Source organism: Strongylocentrotus purpuratus, unplaced genomic scaffold, assembly GCF_000002235.5.
Source record: "Strongylocentrotus purpuratus isolate Spur 01 unplaced genomic scaffold, Spur_5.0 spur5_scaffold_8, whole genome shotgun sequence".
In the NCBI taxonomy this organism is placed as follows: Eukaryota; Metazoa; Echinodermata; class Echinoidea; order Camarodonta; family Strongylocentrotidae; genus Strongylocentrotus; species Strongylocentrotus purpuratus.
The window spans coordinates 25,745,475-25,752,437 of record NW_022145614.1 but is presented as its reverse complement, the minus strand read 5'-3'; positions in this window follow the sequence as shown (position 1 = coordinate 25,752,437).

Sequence of the window (6,963 nt, the reverse complement as noted above, 5' to 3'; positions counted from 1 at the left end):
ATAAAAATTAATCAATCAATCAATCAATCGAGGCAACGAAACGAGAAATGGCAGTGGGAGGGTTGGAATGGGGTGAGGATTGGAGATCTCCCAATACTTTCTCCTGTAATTAAATCACATTATCCCGTACTTCTTCAACAATAGCCCCGCCCCTTCCTCTACTCTCACACTCATAATGACTGCCGAAATTTACGAGGGATAAAGTTTGTGACTTGGGGGGGGGGGAGGGGGTCGAAATCGAAAATTCTTCATTGCAAAGAAAGGAATCCAACAGAGTAAGTTAGTGTCATCCAAATGACAAGGGTGAGGTAAAGAAAATTGCCTTGGCTAATCGGGGGCCGCGGGGAGGGGGGGGGGAGTATGTAAATAGAAGACAAGGGTTTTTTTTTCAATGATTTGGTGTGATCTGATCTGATTGTGATATAATATCTGCGTAGAATTTCCTACCCTTTTTCGATGTAGATTTCACTGATTTGCCTATTGCATTACGGTGGTGAAGTTCCGGAGTGAGGGCATGAGACCCAAAATAATTATTAATGACCAAACAAAACTAAAATAAGTTGGCGAATTTCTTAATTTGTATTATATACTTTCGGCAATCTCAACACTTAACAATTTCGGTTGACTTGACTGTTGGAAAAGTAAGGATGTTCTCGTGTATATAATTATGTCGGCAAATTTGAAATTCTGATGACACTTCAGCGAAAAGCAAGCTGAATATTGAGGAAACTTCACCAAGCAATTTTTTACCTTTTTAAACTTAGCGGATGATCTGCCTTTAGCTGGATTTTCCAATTGTCTTGTGAGAGACAGACGAGTCTCATACAAACAAATACAGCCAACCACTTTCCATTTTGGCGGTTAAAAAGTGGGGTTACGGGGGGGGGGGGTGGGATGCGGGCTATACGGTATCAGTGTGATAAGACCGGACGTTTAAACTTATTGATCAATGATGCAGCTTTTATCGTTAGAGGACGCTTTAACAGGAGACACTACTAATGGATCATCGATAAAGTTTGAAAGAGATGGATACAAATACGCGATTAAACTGGAATGATAAACTAGAATGATGAACTACTTTTAAACAAGTCTTTTCTTTCCGGCGATTCAAGGAGATCACTGTCTTGAGCTATCTAGAGCTACAGGCGAAATGAACATCAGAGGAGATACCGCGGCCAAAAGGCGATTTCATTGACCCACTTAATTTGTCGATCAAACAAGGCCAAATAGGCCCCTATCAGGACAAAAATAGGGAAGAAGCGAAGATTGTGTAAGAGGGTCGGATCGAGGGAGGAGTGAGAGAGAGATGGAGAGGAGAGAGAGAGAGAGAGAGAGAAAGAATACATAATGATGGGAGATAAAACAAGAGAATGCATGGTAGAGAGGGAGAGAGAAAGAGGGGGAAGCTAGAGTGTGAGAAAGAGAAAGAGGGAGAGAGAGAGGGGGGGGGGGGGAATGAAAATCGAGTTCAAACTGTTCTTCACAGATATTAATATCGAGTATAGCAGCAATTCAATTTATTCAAATACACAGCATAAAATCGTAAACTATATTGTATGGCTTTCTGACATCTGAGACGTAAGATTGATGAAAGAAAGAAGGAAATAAAAAGTAGAGCATAATAATTACGTGAGATGAGGACTGTTCCTATAATTCCGTAATTTAGTTAATAGGCTGAACAAAATATTAATACACAGAAAAGTAGAGAGAGAGAGGAGTGGAGCAATAACATCAACTGATGATGATAATGATGATAACAATGCTAATGATAATAATAATAATAATAAAAATATAAATAACAAATATAATATATAGCATCAGAAATAGTAATAACAATAATATTACTAATGATTATCATAATGATAATAATAACAATAATAACACGAATAGAAATAAATGGTATTATAGTAATGATGAAAATTAAAATGTTTTAAGGCGCCAAATCCACATGAACTCAAAATTAATGATCGAGTCAGAGTGCACCAGTACACCATGAAATCACATCAAAAGCATATACTACACAAAAGAAAACAGAATGGCGAAAAGTGATAAACAAAAGGAAAAACAGAGAAAAGAAAATTTGAGAAAAGAAAATTATGGAGGAGAAGATATCGACTGTCGGAAAAGATAGCAAAGACAAAACTCATTACAGAGAGAGAGAAAAATCGAACGCATCGATGCGGGACTGCTCAATGAGTCACCGACGGATGGTGTTACGCTCGTTCAACATCTCACAAAGATTACACGTATCGACAAACTGTAGTGTCTCCGGGCAAAGGAAAAAGCTTTGGTTTACCCCCCTTGTTCGATTTTGAAAGGGCTTTGGGTCATAGCCCCGCTCTCTTGCTGCAAGTGCTTCCCTTTATTTTATAACCCACATTAAAAAATAGATAAATACATAAAGTAGTGTGGGGTATGACAAATGAACAAACGCTTAATAAACTTAATAAACAGGGTACTAGCAGTACCAGCATGCACGCACAATATTTCTATACAAGTACACCGCCAAGCAAAAAAAAAAAACTTATCACGGCCGTTCCTTGGCGGTATCATTTTAATGACACATCGCAGAGCTATCGCGTTACTTTGAAGAAGAACAAAAACAAATTTGCGGCTTCCCTTGAATTGTTCGCTCCAGGGACAAATTTTGATCATTTTATCAAAATTTCATCGATAGAAAAAATAATGTTTTGCAAATTGGCATTGGTTGGAAGCTTTCGGTGTCGCAGGCCGAACCTCGGACGGCAAAAATAAAAGAAAATGAAAATAAAATTAGGGGCTATCAAATTGCGATCCCATGAATGTTGGTAGCATGGGATTGAAAAATTAATACTCATTACACAAACTAGTCATGTTCTATCTTCATGCCGCTTCTATAGGATGTGTCAAGAAAGAGAAATATTTTGTTCACGTTTCCATGCTCTTTTTGCTTTGCTTTGCATCATCATTTTGTATGTACATGTTTGTATAAATATTATTATGGTCAAAGAAAATTTGTTCATACTTAACAATATCAATTTTTTTCCCTGTAACTTAGGGAATATCAGGTTTCAATGAAAAGTGTGTTCCGCCCTAAACAAAATCAAAGAAGGCTAAATATGACTATATGGTGCACATCTGATATGGGATGTTCTTGGTGCTTTCAAATTTATTGCTTTCTCATCAATCAGAATAATGATTTATCACACTTTTCATGATAAGGATACTATGTTGCAATACTTGACAAGAAAATAATTTGCACTGTGCCTTGAGTATTTGTGTTCATATGGATTTGGCGCCTTAAAAAATAAGTTGTATATTAATAGTTTAATCTTCAGCTTGAAAGCTTGAAAGAAAAATTCTTATATTACCATGATCAATACCGATCGAGGAAATAAGTGGTGTTTAGCAGCGAGTTGTGAAAAATCAGCATTTTGAATGATACTCTTATTAAGTCACGAATAGTGATTTACCTCAAAAAGATTAGTGTCAGCAAATCTTTAATCAGCAAACGGAATTGCGATGAAATAAATAATTTAAAAAAAATACATTATTGGGAAAGGATGTTCATTATATAGGTTAGCCACAGAAAGCCCAGATTGTGGGGTAGGATGTTTATAATTTTGTAATATTAATTTTTTTATAGCTTTAGAATATATGGATGTATAATGAACATTCCATTATTTCTTAAAGGTAATACAAAGTTTTGGTATGGGGTCATGAATTTGGTTCAAATGAACATATCGGAAGCATATACGATCCTACAATATTCAGTGATCGTTGTCGCGGTCGAAATCGACTCTAAAGTTATGAAATTGTAAATAATAAACACTTTATGTTGAATAGCTCCCTCTCAAGGTCAAGATATTGATTAAGCTATAAAACAATGTTTAGTGACTTAAATTGACTGATTAGCTATTCTCGTTCGGAAATTATATACCACAACTACATACTCTGAGATTTTCATGGTCGCAGCTACCATTGTACGGCCGTAGGAGCTATTTGAAATTTATCAAAATTTACCGGGAGCACCGGTAAATCTTTATATTCAATATTTCTCGAAAGCAGAAGTGTTTTAGGGGCTAAAATTTCTGGTGTTTTTAATACATCCACAGGGGCATCCAAATATATTAAAATTGTTAAGAACCACTATCCACCCATTTTTCAAAATTTCCCAAAACTTTGTAATACCTTTAATTTCTTAGAATTTAGTATCATTTATTACTTTTTTTTCAATACATTGCATTAAACATTATTGGTCGCAAAATAGTGAATGCAAAATGTAACCTATATAAAACATGGTTTGATGGCATTTCGGCAACCATTTTGTTTATGACCCTATAATGGTGGCAATCAATTTACATAATCACGTAAACATGGAATGAGTCTTGCATGGTGCAGCACAGTCAGAAAACTAATCAAAGCTATATAGGGGGAAAGACTAAACTTACAAATCCTTATACTCTCTTAATTTCTACGACTTACTTTAAATCCAAGTCCCCCTTGGATTTAGAATAAATTCTTTGGACTTTAAAATAAGTCCTAGAAATTAAGAGAGTAGGAATCATTATCATGCTCATTATTCTTCCAATATGTTTGAGATATAGGCCGTATAGAGTTTATGCATCAGTATAGGCCCCTTCATTTTTTTTTAATGCAAAATGAAAACAAGGATTACCACTCAAATCCTAAATAGTCTATTTAAAATTTGAGTGCAAATCCATAACTCCAAGAGGTTTATTTTTTAGTTTAAAGAGCACCGCGATCTAGATTCTAATCACAATCTACATCCTGACGGAATCATATCTCTGTCACACCGCCAAACCGACCCCAGACCGACTCCATACCGACTTATTTTTTGCCATAAGGGTAATGTATTCTTTGGGGGTCGGTCCTTTGCCGGTCTGGTGTTAGTCTGGTGTCGGTCCGGTGTCGGTCTTATCGTTGTGACACAGGTACCGTGCTAAAACTTTTGTTAATAAATATTATTCAATAGCAACGTTTTATCCGCATGACCGAAGAATTTGTGAAAATAAAAAGGCACTATTGTATTTCGGATTTCATCCTTGTCTCAATATTAATGCAGGTAACTATCCTTTTATCATGCCGCTTGGAATTCTAAACTATATCTGGTTCCTCCCGCATTTTTAACTTCAACACCAGTCCATTAAACGGGCCAGAAGGGCGTTAACTCATTATACCATAACACAGAATGAACGCCCTTCTATCTCTTAACAAAAAAAATCTTTATCTTTGAAAGAAATATTATTCAATAGCAATTAACGCTTTATCCGCATGACTAGAGAAATTACTGAAATAAAAAAGCAATATTGTAATTCGGATTTCATCCTTGTCTCAATTTATGCAGGTAACTATCCTTTTCATCATGCCGCTTGGAATTCTAAACTATATCCGGTACCTCCTGCATTTTTAACTTCAACACCAGTCCATTAAACGGGCCAGAAGGGCGTTAACTCATTATAACTCAACACAGAATGAACGCCCTTCTATCTCTTAACAAAAAAAATCTTTATCTTTGAAAGAAATATTATTCAATAGCAATTAACGCTTTATCCGCATGACTAGAGAAATTACTGAAATAAAAAAGCAATATTGTAATTCGGATTTCATCCTTGTCTCAATTTATGCAGGTAACTATCCTTTTATCATGCCGCTTGGAATTCTTAACTATATCCGGTTCTTCCCGCATTTTTAACTTCAACACCAGTCCATTAAACGGGCCAGAAGGGCGTTAACTCATTATAACTCAACATAGATTAAACGCCCTCTCTTTAAAAAAAATCTTTATCTTTAAAAAAATATTATTCAATAGCAATTAACGCTTTATCCGCATGACTAGAGAAATTACTGAAATAAAAAAGCAATATTGTATTTCGGATTTCATCCTTGTCTCAGTTTATGCAGGTAACTATCCTTTTATCATGCCGCTTGGAATTCTTAACTATATCCGGTTCTTCCCGCATTTTTAACTTCAACACAGTTCCTTGAGTGCCAGAAGGGCGTTAACTCACTATACTATAACATAGATTTAACGCCCTTCTATCTCTCAATAGACGGCCTGTACTTTTATTACAGGTGTGGAGGGTAATACGACGCTCAAAGACAAAATGCCGCCAAAAACATGCCGCGTTTTTGCTCATGTGGCCCTGCGGCAAGGTAAAGATGCCACCCTTTGGAGCAATAGGATTAATAAGTATGGAGGGGGTGAAAATGAGCCGCATTCCAAGCGACAGAAATATAATTTTTCATTTTCGAAGCTGGGAAATGGATAGGGCCACTCACGCGGTTTTTTGTGTTTGTGGGTGAGCTGGTGAACTTAAGAATGTACCCACTGAACACCTGTTGATCAAAACAAAGTGGACATATAATATTTCTGACCGGCGGAAATAGGATAACAATTGATTTTTAACTTGGGTATCTCTGTCTCTGTACTTAAAGAATATGCGTCAGTAAAATGACGGAGAGGGGGGGGGGGGCACACTTCTCGTCGTTTTAAGGTTTTTACCCAACATATTTTCTACCGTTTCAAAATACCCATCAGAGATAGTTGATAATATCTAGAAAGTCGTTTTTTTTTCTCTCCACGCTTTGTTCATTCAGCTTCCGCTTATAATGCTTTTTGTTCATTCTTGCGAGTTATTCAGATGAGTGCAGCTGCAAGACGAAAAGTTATAGTAGGCCTATGTCTGTTTTTATTGCGATTCTTAAATCTGAAAAATATTCGTTCCCCCTTGTTCATTGCGCTTTCTAACCTTACATACATGTTCTTTGTATATTAAAGAAGAAACTGGGCCTGGTTTATTTGATGGCGTGTTGATGTTGAAGGCCAATATTGCAAATATTATCGAAATGGAATCAGTCTAGCGCATATTAAGCCAATGATGGAACATAAAGAAATTGAAATTCATTACCCAAGTAAGGGAAAAAAGAGATCGTATAATTATCCACAAACTAATTACCGGC